The following is a 14,269-nucleotide window of genomic DNA, read 5'->3' as shown; positions in this document are numbered from 1 at the left end:
TTTAAGCATGCACATGCATCTTTTGGTAGACGCGGATGAAGTTTTCTGCAAAACCACAAGATGTGCATGCAAATGGTGCTTTTGGCAGAACGCGCACGTGGATTTCTACCAAACGACGTGCTAAGCATGCCGATGCTGCTCTTTTTAGCACCCGCGCACGCATTTGTGCGAAAACGCGTTTTAAGCATGCACATGCATCTTTTGGTAGACGCGGATGAAGTTTTCTGCAAAACCACGAGATGTGCATGCAAATGGTGCTTTTTGCAGAACGCGCTCGTGGATTTCTACGAAACGACGTGCTAAGCATGCCGATGCTGCTCTTTTTAGCACCCGCGCACGCATTTGTGCGAAAACGCGTTTTAAGCATGCACGTGCATCTTTTGGTAGACGCGGATGAAGTTTTCTGCAAAACCACAAGATGTGCATGCAAATCGTGCTTTTTGCAGAACGCGCACGTGGATTTCTACCAAACGACGTGCTAAGCATGCCGATGATGCTCTTTTTAGCACCCGCGCACGCATTTGTGCGAAAACGCGTTTTAAGCATGCACATGCATCTTTTGGTAGACGCGGATGAAGTTTTCTGCAAAACCACAAGATGTGCATGCAAATGGTGCTTTTTGCAGAACGCGCACGTGGATTTCTACCAAACGACGTGCTAAGCATGCCGATGCTGCTCTTTTTAGCACCCGCGCACGGATTTGTGCGAAAACGCGTTTTAAGCATGCACATGCATCTTTTGGTAGACGCGGATGAAGTTTTCTGCAAAACCACAAGATGTGCATGCAAATGGTGCTTTTTGCAGAACGCGCACGTGGATTTCTACCAAACGACGTGCTAAGCATGCCGATGCTGCTCTTTTTAGCACCCGCGCACGGATTTGTGCGAAAACGCGTTTTAAGCATGCACATGAATCTTTTGGTAGACGCGGATGAAGTTTTCTGCAAAACCACAAGATGTGCATGCAAATGGTGCTTTTTGCAGAACGCGCTCGTGGATTTCTACCAAACGACGTGCTAAGCATGCCGATGCTGCTCTTTTTAGCACCCGCGCACGCATTTGTGCGAAAACGCGTTTTAAGCATGCACATGCATCTTTTGGTAGACGCGGATGAAGTTTTCTGCAAAACCACAAGATGTGCATGCAAATGGTGCTTTTGGCAGAACGCGCACGTGGATTTCTACCAAACGACGTGCTAAGCATGCCGATGCTGCTCTTTTTAGCACCCGCGCACGCATTTGTGCGAAAACGCGTTTTAAGCATGCACATGCATCTTTTGGTAGACGCGGATGAAGTTTTCTGCAAAACCACAAGATGTGCATGCAAATGGTGCTTTTTGCAGAACGCGCACGTGGATTTCTACCAAACGACGTGCTAAGCATGCCGATGCTGCTCTTTTTAGCACCCGCGCACGCATTTGTGCGAAAACGCGTTTTAAGCATGCACATGCATCTTTTGGTAGACGCGGATGAAGTTTTCTGCAAAACCACAAGATGTGCATGCAAATGGTGCTTTTTGCAGAACGCGCACGTGGATTTCTACCAAACGACGGGCTAAGCATGCCGATGCTGCTCTTTTTAGCACCCGCGCACGCATTTGTGCGAAAACGCGTTTTAAGCATGCCCATGCATCTTTTGGTAGACGCGGATGAAGTTTTCTGCAAAACCACAAGACGTGCATGCAAATGGTGCTTTTTGCAGAACGCGCACGTGGATTTCTACCAAACGACGTGCTAAGCATGCCGATGCTGCTCTTTTTAGCACCCGCGCACGGATTTGTGCGAAAACGCGTTTTAAGCATGCACATGCATCTTTTGGTAGACGCGGATGAAGTTTTCTGCAAAACCACAAGATGTGCATGCAAATGGTGCTTTTGGCAGAACGCGCACGTGGATTTCTACCAAACGACGTGCTAAGCATGCCGATGCTGCTCTTTTTAGCACCCGCGCACGCATTTGCGCGAAAACGCGTTTTAAGCATGCACATGCATCTTTTGGTAGACGCGGATGAAGTTTTCTGCAAAACCACAAGATGTGCATGCAAATGGTGCTTTTTGCAGAACGCGCACGTGGATTTCTACCAAACGACGTGCTAAGCATGCCGATGCTGCTCTTTTTAGCACCCGCGCACGCATTTGTGCGAAAACGCGTTTTAAGCATGCACATGCATCTTTTGGTAGACGCGGATGAAGTTTTCTGCAAAACCACAAGATGTGCATGCAAATGGTGCTTTTTGCAGAACGCGCACGTGGATTTCTACCAAACGACGTGCTAAGCTTGCCGATGCTGCTCTTTTTAGCACCCGCGCACGGATTTGTGCGAAAACGCGTTTTAAGCATGCACATGCATCTTTTGGTAGACGCGGATGAAGTTTTCTGCAAAACCACAAGATGTGCATGCAAATGGTGCTTTTGGCAGAACGCGCACGTGGATTTCTACCAAACGACGTGCTAAGCATGCCGATGCTGCTCTTTTTAGCACCCGCGCACGCATTTGTGCGAAAACGCGTTTTAAGCATGCCCATGCATCTTTTGGTAGACGCGGATGAAGTTTTCTGCAAAACCACAAGACGTGCATGCAAATGGTGCTTTTTGCAGAACGCGCACGTGGATTTCTACCAAACGACGTGCTAAGCATGCCGATGCTGCTCTTTTTAGCACCCGCGCACGGATTTGTGCGAAAACGCGTTTTAAGCATGCACATGCATCTTTTGGTAGACGCGGATGAAGTTTTCTGCAAAACCACAAGATGTGCATGCAAATGGTGCTTTTGGCAGAACGCGCACGTGGATTTCTACCAAACGACGTGCTAAGCATGCCGATGCTGCTCTTTTTAGCACCCGCGCACGCATTTGTGCGAAAACGCGTTTTAAGCATGCACATGCATCTTTTGGTAGACGCGGATGAAGTTTTCTGCAAAACCACGAGATGTGCATGCAAATGGTGCTTTTTGCAGAACGCGCACGTGGATTTCTACCAAACGACGTGCTAAGCATGCCGATGCTGCTCTTTTTAGCACCCGCGCACGCATTTGTGCGAAAACGCGTTTTAAGCATGCACATGCATCTTTTGGTAGACGCGGATGAAGTTTTCTGCAAAACCACAAGATGTGCATGCAAATGGTGCTTTTGGCAGAACGCGCACGTGGATTTCTACCAAACGACGTGCTAAGCATGCCGATACTGCTCTTTTTAGCACCCGCGCACGCATTTGTGCGAAAACGCGTTTTAAGCATGCACATGCATCTTTTGGTAGACGCGGATGAAGTTTTCTGCAAAACCACAAGATGTGCATGCAAATGGTGCTTTTTGCAGAACGCGCACGTGGATTTCTACCAAACGACGTGCTAAGCATGCCGATGCTGCTCTTTTTAGCACCCGCGCACGGATTTGTGCGAAAACGCGTTTTAAGCATGCACATGCATCTTTTGGTAGACGCGGATGAAGTTTTCTGCAAAACCACAAGATGTGCATGCAAATGGTGCTTTTTGCAGAACGCGCACGTGGATTTCTACCAAACGACGGGCTAAGCATGCCGATGCTGCTCTTTTTAGCACCCGCGCACGGATTTGTGCGAAAACGCGTTTTAAGCATGCACATGCATCTTTTGGTAGACGCGGATGAAGTTTTCTGCAAAACCACAAGATGTGCATGCAAATGGTGCTTTTGGCAGAACGCGCACGTGGATTTCTACCAAACGACGTGCTAAGCATGCCGATGCTGCTCTTTTTAGCACCCGCGCACGCATTTGTGCGAAAACGCGTTTTAAGCATGCACATGCATCTTTTGGTAGACGCGGATGAAGTTTTCTGCAAAACCACAAGATGTGCATGCAAATGGTGCTTTTGGCAGAACGCGCACGTGGATTTCTACCAAACGACGTGCTAAGCATGCCGATGCTGCTCTTTTTAGCACCCGCGCACGCATTTGTGCGAAAACGCGTTTTAAGCATGCACATGCATCTTTTGGTAGACGCGGATGAAGTTTTCTGCAAAACCACGAGATGTGCATGCAAATGGTGCTTTTTGCAGAACGCGCTCGTGGATTTCTACGAAACGACGTGCTAAGCATGCCGATGCTGCTCTTTTTAGCACCCGCGCACGCATTTGTGCGAAAACGCGTTTTAAGCATGCACGTGCATCTTTTGGTAGACGCGGATGAAGTTTTCTGCAAAACCACAAGATGTGCATGCAAATCGTGCTTTTTGCAGAACGCGCACGTGGATTTCTACCAAACGACGTGCTAAGCATGCCGATGATGCTCTTTTTAGCACCCGCGCACGCATTTGTGCGAAAACGCGTTTTAAGCATGCACATGCATCTTTTGGTAGACGCGGATGAAGTTTTCTGCAAAACCACAAGATGTGCATGCAAATGGTGCTTTTTGCAGAACGCGCACGTGGATTTCTACCAAACGACGTGCTAAGCATGCCGATGCTGCTCTTTTTAGCACCCGCGCACGGATTTGTGCGAAAACGCGTTTTAAGCATGCACATGCATCTTTTGGTAGACGCGGATGAAGTTTTCTGCAAAACCACAAGATGTGCATGCAAATGGTGCTTTTTGCAGAACGCGCACGTGGATTTCTACCAAACGACGTGCTAAGCATGCCGATGCTGCTCTTTTTAGCACCCGCGCACGGATTTGTGCGAAAACGCGTTTTAAGCATGCACATGAATCTTTTGGTAGACGCGGATGAAGTTTTCTGCAAAACCACAAGATGTGCATGCAAATGGTGCTTTTTGCAGAACGCGCTCGTGGATTTCTACCAAACGACGTGCTAAGCATGCCGATGCTGCTCTTTTTAGCACCCGCGCACGCATTTGTGCGAAAACGCGTTTTAAGCATGCACATGCATCTTTTGGTAGACGCGGATGAAGTTTTCTGCAAAACCACAAGATGTGCATGCAAATGGTGCTTTTGGCAGAACGCGCACGTGGATTTCTACCAAACGACGTGCTAAGCATGCCGATGCTGCTCTTTTTAGCACCCGCGCACGCATTTGTGCGAAAACGCGTTTTAAGCATGCACATGCATCTTTTGGTAGACGCGGATGAAGTTTTCTGCAAAACCACAAGATGTGCATGCAAATGGTGCTTTTTGCAGAACGCGCACGTGGATTTCTACCAAACGACGTGCTAAGCATGCCGATGCTGCTCTTTTTAGCACCCGCGCACGCATTTGTGCGAAAACGCGTTTTAAGCATGCACATGCATCTTTTGGTAGACGCGGATGAAGTTTTCTGCAAAACCACAAGATGTGCATGCAAATGGTGCTTTTTGCAGAACGCGCACGTGGATTTCTACCAAACGACGGGCTAAGCATGCCGATGCTGCTCTTTTTAGCACCCGCGCACGCATTTGTGCGAAAACGCGTTTTAAGCATGCCCATGCATCTTTTGGTAGACGCGGATGAAGTTTTCTGCAAAACCACAAGACGTGCATGCAAATGGTGCTTTTTGCAGAACGCGCACGTGGATTTCTACCAAACGACGTGCTAAGCATGCCGATGCTGCTCTTTTTAGCACCCGCGCACGGATTTGTGCGAAAACGCGTTTTAAGCATGCACATGCATCTTTTGGTAGACGCGGATGAAGTTTTCTGCAAAACCACAAGATGTGCATGCAAATGGTGCTTTTGGCAGAACGCGCACGTGGATTTCTACCAAACGACGTGCTAAGCATGCCGATGCTGCTGTTTTTAGCACCCGCGCACGCATTTGTGCGAAAACGCGTTTTAAGCATGCACATGCATCTTTTGGTAGACGCGGATGAAGTTTTCTGCAAAACCACAAGATGTGCATGCAAATGGTGCTTTTTGCAGAACGCGCACGTGGATTTCTACCAAACGACGTGCTAAGCATGCCGATGCTGCTCTTTTTAGCACCCGCGCACGCATTTGTGCGAAAACGCGTTTTAAGCATGCACATGCATCTTTTGGTAGACGCGGATGAAGTTTTCTGCAAAACCACAAGATGTGCATGCAAATGGTGCTTTTTGCAGAACGCGCACGTGGATTTCTACCAAACGACGTGCTAAGCTTGCCGATGCTGCTCTTTTTAGCACCCGCGCACGGATTTGTGCGAAAACGCGTTTTAAGCATGCACATGCATCTTTTGGTAGACGCGGATGAAGTTTTCTGCAAAACCACAAGATGTGCATGCAAATGGTGCTTTTGGCAGAACGCGCACGTGGATTTCTACCAAACGACGTGCTAAGCATGCCGATGCTGCTCTTTTTAGCACCCGCGCACGCATTTGTGCGAAAACGCGTTTTAAGCATGCCCATGCATCTTTTGGTAGACGCGGATGAAGTTTTCTGCAAAACCACAAGACGTGCATGCAAATGGTGCTTTTTGCAGAACGCGCACGTGGATTTCTACCAAACGACGTGCTAAGCATGCCGATGCTGCTCTTTTTAGCACCCGCGCACGGATTTGTGCGAAAACGCGTTTTAAGCATGCACATGCATCTTTTGGTAGACGCGGATGAAGTTTTCTGCAAAACCACAAGATGTGCATGCAAATGGTGCTTTTGGCAGAACGCGCACGTGGATTTCTACCAAACGACGTGCTAAGCATGCCGATGCTGCTCTTTTTAGCACCCGCGCACGCATTTGTGCGAAAACGCGTTTTAAGCATGCACATGCATCTTTTGGTAGACGCGGATGAAGTTTTCTGCAAAACCACAAGATGTGCATGCAAATGGTGCTTTTTGCAGAACGCGCACGTGGATTTCTACCAAACGACGTGCTAAGCATGCCGATGCTGCTCTTTTTAGCACCCGCGCACGCATTTGTGCGAAAACGCGTTTTAAGCATGCACATGCATCTTTTGGTAGACGCGGATGAAGTTTTCTGCAAAACCACAAGATGTGCATGCAAATGGTGCTTTTTGCAGAACGCGCACGTGGATTTCTACCAAACGACGTGCTAAGCTTGCCGATGCTGCTCTTTTTAGCACCCGCGCACGGATTTGTGCGAAAACGCGTTTTAAGCATGCACATGCATCTTTTGGTAGACGCGGATGAAGTTTTCTGCAAAACCACAAGATGTGCATGCAAATGGTGCTTTTGGCAGAACGCGCACGTGGATTTCTACCAAACGACGTGCTAAGCATGCCGATGCTGCTCTTTTTAGCACCCGCGCACGCATTTGAGCGAAAACGCGTTTTAAGCATGCACATGCATCTTTTGGTAGACGCGGATGAAGTTTTCTGCAAAACCACGAGATGTGCATGCAAATGGTGCTTTTTGCAGAACGCGCTCGTGGATTTCTACCAAACGACGTGCTAAGCATGCCGATGCTGCTCTTTTTAGCACCCGCGCACGCATTTGTGCGAAAACGCGTTTTAAGCATGCACATGCATCTTTTGGTAGACGCGGATGAAGTTTTCTGCAAAACCACAAGATGTGCATGCAAATCGTGCTTTTCGCAGAACGCGCACGTGGATTTCTACCAAACGACGTGCTAAGCATGCCGATGCTGCTCTTTTTAGCACCCGCGCACGGATTTGTGCGAAAACGCGTTTTAAGCATGCACATGCATCTTTTGGTAGACGCGGATGAAGTTTTCTGCAAAACCACAATATGTGCATGCAAATGGTGCTTTTTGCAGAACGCGCACGTGGATTTCTACCAAACGACGTGCTAAGCATGCCGATGCTGCTCTTTTTAGCACCCGCGCACGCATTTGTGCGAAAACGCGTTTTAAGCATGCACATGCATCTTTTGGTAGACGCGGATGAAGTTTTCTGCAAAACCACAAGATGTGCATGCAAATGGTGCTTTTGGCAGAACGCGCACGTGGATTTCTACCAAACGACGTGCTAAGCATGCCGATGCTGCTCTTTTTAGCACCCGCGCACGCATTTGTGCGAAAACGCGTTTTAAGCATGCACATGCATCTTTTGGTAGACGCGGATGAAGTTTTCTGCAAAACAACAAGATGTGCATGCAAATGGTGCTTTTTGCAGAACGCGCACGTGGATTTCTACCAAACGACGTGCTAAGCATGCCGATGCTGCTCTTTTTAGCACCCGCGCACGGATTTGTGCGAAAACGCGTTTTAAGCATGCACATGCATCTTTTGGTAGACGCGGATGAAGTTTTCTGCAAAACCACAAGATGTGCATGCAAATGGTGCTTTTGGCAGAACGCGCACGTGGATTTCTACCAAACGACGTGCTAAGCATGCCGATGCTGCTCTTTTTAGCACCCGCGCACGCATTTGTGCGAAAACGCGTTTTAAGCATGCACATGCATCTTTTGGTAGACGCGGATGAAGTTTTCTGCAAAACCACAAGATGTGCATGCAAATGGTGCTTTTGGCAGAACGCGCACGTGGATTTCTACCAAACGACGTGCTAAGCATGCCGATGCTGCTCTTTTTAGCACCCGCGCACGGATTTGTGCGAAAACGCGTTTTAAGCATGCACATGCATCTTTTGGTAGACGCGGATGAAGTTTTCTGCAAAACCACAAGATGTGCATGCAAATGGTGCTTTTTGCAGAACGCGCTCGTGGATTTCTACCAAACGACGTGCTAAGCATGCCGATGCTGCTCTTTTTAGCACCCGCGCACGCATTTGTGCGAAAACGCGTTTTAAGCATGCACATGCATCTTTTGGTAGACGCGGATGAAGTTTTCTGCAAAACCACAAGATGTGCATGCAAATGGTGCTTTTGGCAGAACGCGCACGTGGATTTCTACCAAACGACGTGCTAAGCATGCCGATGCTGCTCTTTTTAGCACCCGCGCACGCATTTGTGCGAAAACGCGTTTTAAGCATGCACATGCATCTTTTGGTAGACGCGGATGAAGTTTTCTGCAAAACCACAAGATGTGCATGCAAATGGTGCTTTTTGCAGAACGCGCACGTGGATTTCTACCAAACGACGTGCTAAGCATGCCGATGCTGCTCTTTTTAGCACCCGCGCACGCATTTGTGCGAAAACGCGTTTTAAGCATGCACATGCATCTTTTGGTAGACGCGGATGAAGTTTTCTGCAAAACCACAAGATGTGCATGCAAATGGTGCTTCTTGCAGAACGCGCACGTGGATTTCTACCAAACGACGGGCTAAGCATGCCGATGCTGCTCTTTTTAGCACCCGCGCACGGATTTGTGCGAAAACGCGTTTTAAGCATGCACATGCATCTTTTGGTAGACGCGGATGAAGTTTTCTGCAAAACCACAAGATGTGCATGCAAATGGTGCTTTTGGCAGAACGCGCACGTGGATTTCTACCAAACGACGTGCTAAGCATGCCGATGCTGCTCTTTTTAGCACCCGCGCACGCATTTGTGCGAAAACGCGTTTTAAGCACGCACATGCATCTTTTGGTAGACGCGGATGAAGTTTTCTGCAAAACCACAAGATGTGCATGCAAATGGTGCTTTTGGCAGAACGCGCACGTGGATTTCTACCAAACGACGTGCTAAGCATGCCGATGCTGCTCTTTTTAGCACCCGCGCACGCATTTGAGCGAAAACGCGTTTTAAGCATGCACATGCATCTTTTGGTAGACGCGGATGAAGTTTTCTGCAAAACCACGAGATGTGCATGCAAATGGTGCTTTTTGCAGAACGCGCTCGTGGATTTCTACCAAACGACGTGCTAAGCATGCCGATGCTGCTCTTTTTAGCACCCGCACACGCATTTGTGCGAAAACGCGTTTTAAGCATGCACATGCATCTTTTGGTAGACGCGGATGAAGTTTTCTGCAAAACCACAAGATGTGCATGCAAATCGTGCTTTTGGCAGAACGCGCACGTGGATTTCTACCAAACGACGTGCTAAGCATGCCGATGCTGCTCTTTTTAGCACCCGCGCACGCATTTGTGCGAAAACGCGTTTTAAGCATGCACATGCATCTTTTGGTAGACGCGGATGAAGTTTTCTGCAAAACCACGAGATGTGCATGCAAATGGTGCTTTTTGCAGAACGCGCACGTGGATTTCTACCAAACGACGTGCTAAGCATGCCGATGCTGCTCTTTTTAGCACCCGCGCACGCATTTGTGCGAAAACGCGTTTTAAGCATGCACATGCATCTTTTGGTAGACGCGGATGAAGTTTTCTGCAAAACCACAAGATGTGCATGCAAATGGTGCTTTTGGCAGAACGCGCACGTGGATTTCTACCAAACGACGTGCTAAGCATGCCGATACTGCTCTTTTTAGCACCCGCGCACGCATTTGTGCGAAAACGCGTTTTAAGCATGCACATGCATCTTTTGGTAGACGCGGATGAAGTTTTCTGCAAAACCACAAGATGTGCATGCAAATGGTGCTTTTTGCAGAACGCGCACGTGGATTTCTACCAAACGACGTGCTAAGCATGCCGATGCTGCTCTTTTTAGCACCCGCGCACGGATTTGTGCGAAAACGCGTTTTAAGCATGCACATGCATCTTTTGGTAGACGCGGATGAAGTTTTCTGCAAAACCACAAGATGTGCATGCAAATGGTGCTTTTTGCAGAACGCGCACGTGGATTTCTACCAAACGACGTGCTAAGCATGCCGATGCTGCTCTTTTTAGCACCCGCGCACGGATTTGTGCGAAAACGCGTTTTAAGCATGCACATGAATCTTTTGGTAGACGCGGATGAAGTTTTCTGCAAAACCACAAGATGTGCATGCAAATGGTGCTTTTTGCAGAACGCGCTCGTGGATTTCTACCAAACGACGTGCTAAGCATGCCGATGCTGCTCTTTTTAGCACCCGCGCACGCATTTGTGCGAAAACGCGTTTTAAGCATGCACATGCATCTTTTGGTAGACGCGGATGAAGTTTTCTGCAAAACCACAAGATGTGCATGCAAATGGTGCTTTTGGCAGAACGCGCACGTGGATTTCTACCAAACGACGTGCTAAGCATGCCGATGCTGCTCTTTTTAGCACCCGCGCACGCATTTGTGCGAAAACGCGTTTTAAGCATGCACATGCATCTTTTGGTAGACGCGGATGAAGTTTTCTGCAAAACCACAAGATGTGCATGCAAATGGTGCTTTTTGCAGAACGCGCACGTGGATTTCTACCAAACGACGTGCTAAGCATGCCGATGCTGCTCTTTTTAGCACCCGCGCACGCATTTGTGCGAAAACGCGTTTTAAGCATGCACATGCATCTTTTGGTAGACGCGGATGAAGTTTTCTGCAAAACCACAAGATGTGCATGCAAATGGTGCTTTTTGCAGAACGCGCACGTGGATTTCTACCAAACGACGGGGCTAAGCATGCCGATGCTGCTCTTTTTAGCACCCGCGCACGGATTTGTGCGAAAACGCGTTTTAAGCATGCACATGCATCTTTTGGTAGACGCGGATGAAGTTTTCTGCAAAACCACAAGATGTGCATGCAAATGGTGCTTTTGGCAGAACGCGCACGTGGATTTCTACCAAACGACGTGCTAAGCATGCCGATGCTGCTCTTTTTAGCACCCGCGCACGCATTTGTGCGAAAACGCGTTTTAAGCATGCACATGCATCTTTTGGTAGACGCGGATGAAGTTTTCTGCAAAACCACAAGATGTGCATGCAAATGGTGCTTTTGGCAGAACGCGCACGTGGATTTCTACCAAACGACGTGCTAAGCATGCCGATGCTGCTCTTTTTAGCACCCGCGCACGCATTTGTGCGAAAACGCGTTTTAAGCATGCACATGCATCTTTTGGTAGACGCGGATGAAGTTTTCTGCAAAACCACGAGATGTGCATGCAAATGGTGCTTTTTGCAGAACGCGCTCGTGGATTTCTACGAAACGACGTGCTAAGCATGCCGATGCTGCTCTTTTTAGCACCCGCGCACGCATTTGTGCGAAAACGCGTTTTAAGCATGCACGTGCATCTTTTGGTAGACGCGGATGAAGTTTTCTGCAAAACCACAAGATGTGCATGCAAATCGTGCTTTTTGCAGAACGCGCACGTGGATTTCTACCAAACGACGTGCTAAGCATGCCGATGATGCTCTTTTTAGCACCCGCGCACGCATTTGTGCGAAAACGCGTTTTAAGCATGCACATGCATCTTTTGGTAGACGCGGATGAAGTTTTCTGCAAAACCACAAGATGTGCATGCAAATGGTGCTTTTTGCAGAACGCGCACGTGGATTTCTACCAAACGACGTGCTAAGCATGCCGATGCTGCTCTTTTTAGCACCCGCGCACGGATTTGTGCGAAAACGCGTTTTAAGCATGCACATGCATCTTTTGGTAGACGCGGATGAAGTTTTCTGCAAAACCACAAGATGTGCATGCAAATGGTGCTTTTTGCAGAACGCGCACGTGGATTTCTACCAAACGACGTGCTAAGCATGCCGATGCTGCTCTTTTTAGCACCCGCGCACGGATTTGTGCGAAAACGCGTTTTAAGCATGCACATGAATCTTTTGGTAGACGCGGATGAAGTTTTCTGCAAAACCACAAGATGTGCATGCAAATGGTGCTTTTTGCAGAACGCGCTCGTGGATTTCTACCAAACGACGTGCTAAGCATGCCGATGCTGCTCTTTTTAGCACCCGCGCACGCATTTGTGCGAAACGCGTTTTAAGCATGCACATGCATCTTTTGGTAGACGCGGATGAAGTTTTCTGCAAAACCACAAGATGTGCATGCAAATGGTGCTTTTGGCAGAACGCGCACGTGGATTTCTACCAAACGACGTGCTAAGCATGCCGATGCTGCTCTTTTTAGCACCCGCGCACGCATTTGTGCGAAAACGCGTTTTAAGCATGCACATGCATCTTTTGGTAGACGCGGATGAAGTTTTCTGCAAAACCACAAGATGTGCATGCAAATGGTGCTTTTTGCAGAACGCGCACGTGGATTTCTACCAACGACGTGCTAAGCATGCCGATGCTGCTCTTTTTAGCACCCGCGCACGCATTTGTGCGAAAACGCGTTTTAAGCATGCACATGCATCTTTTGGTAGACGCGGATGAAGTTTTCTGCAAAACCACAAGATGTGCATGCAAATGGTGCTTTTTGCAGAACGCGCACGTGGATTTCTACCAAACGACGGGCTAAGCATGCCGATGCTGCTCTTTTTAGCACCCGCGCCCGGATTTGTGCGAAAACGCGTTTTAAGCATGCACATGCATCTTTTGGTAGACGCGGATGAAGTTTTCTGCAAAACCACAAGATGTGCATGCAAATGGTGCTTTTGGCAGAACGCGCACGTGGATTTCTACCAAACGACGTGCTAAGCATGCCGATGCTGCTCTTTTTAGCACCCGCGCACGCATTTGTGCGAAAACGCGTTTTAAGCATGCACATGCATCTTTTGGTAGACGCGGATGAAGTTTTCTGCAAAACCACAAGATGTGCATGCAAATGGTGCTTTTGGCAGAACGCGCACGTGGATTTCTACCAAACGACGTGCTAAGCATGCCGATGCTGCTCTTTTTAGCACCCGCGCACGCATTTGTGCGAAAACGCGTTTTAAGCATGCACATGCATCTTTTGGTAGACGCGGATGAAGTTTTCTGCAAAACCACGAGATGTGCATGCAAATGGTGCTTTTTGCAGAACGCGCTCGTGGATTTCTACGAAACGACGTGCTAAGCATGCCGATGCTGCTCTTTTTAGCACCCGCGCACGCATTTGTGCGAAAACGCGTTTTAAGCATGCACGTGCATCTTTTGGTAGACGCGGATGAAGTTTTCTGCAAAACCACAAGATGTGCATGCAAATCGTGCTTTTTGCAGAACGCGCACGTGGATTTCTACCAAACGACGTGCTAAGCATGCCGATGATGCTCTTTTTAGCACCCGCGCACGGATTTGTGCGAAAACGCGTTTTAAGCATGCACATGCATCTTTTGGTAGACGCGGATGAAGTTTTCTGCAAAACCACAAGATGTGCATGCAAATGGTGCTTTTGGCAGAACGCGCACGTGGATTTCTACCAAACGACGTGCTAAGCATGCCGATGCTGCTCTTTTTAGCACCCGCGCACGCATTTGTGCGAAAACGCGTTTTAAGCATGCACATGCATCTTTTGGTAGACGCGGATGAAGTTTTCTGCAAAACCACAAGATGTGCATGCAAATGGTGCTTTTTGCAGAACGCGCACGTGGATTTCTACCAAACGACGTGCTAAGCATGCCGATGATGCTCTTTTTAGCACCCGCGCACGGATTTGTGCGAAAACGCGTTTTAAGCATGCACATGCATCTTTTGGTAGACGCGGATGAAGTTTTCTGCAAAACCACAAGATGTGCATGCAAATGGTGCTTTTGGCAGAACGCGCACGTGGATTTCTACCAAACGACGTGCTAAGCATG

The sequence above is a fragment of the Dermacentor andersoni genome, unplaced genomic scaffold, assembly GCF_023375885.2.
Source record: "Dermacentor andersoni unplaced genomic scaffold, qqDerAnde1_hic_scaffold ctg00000151.1, whole genome shotgun sequence".
In the NCBI taxonomy this organism is placed as follows: Eukaryota; Metazoa; Arthropoda; class Arachnida; order Ixodida; family Ixodidae; genus Dermacentor; species Dermacentor andersoni.
This window is presented reverse-complemented; position numbering follows the sequence as displayed.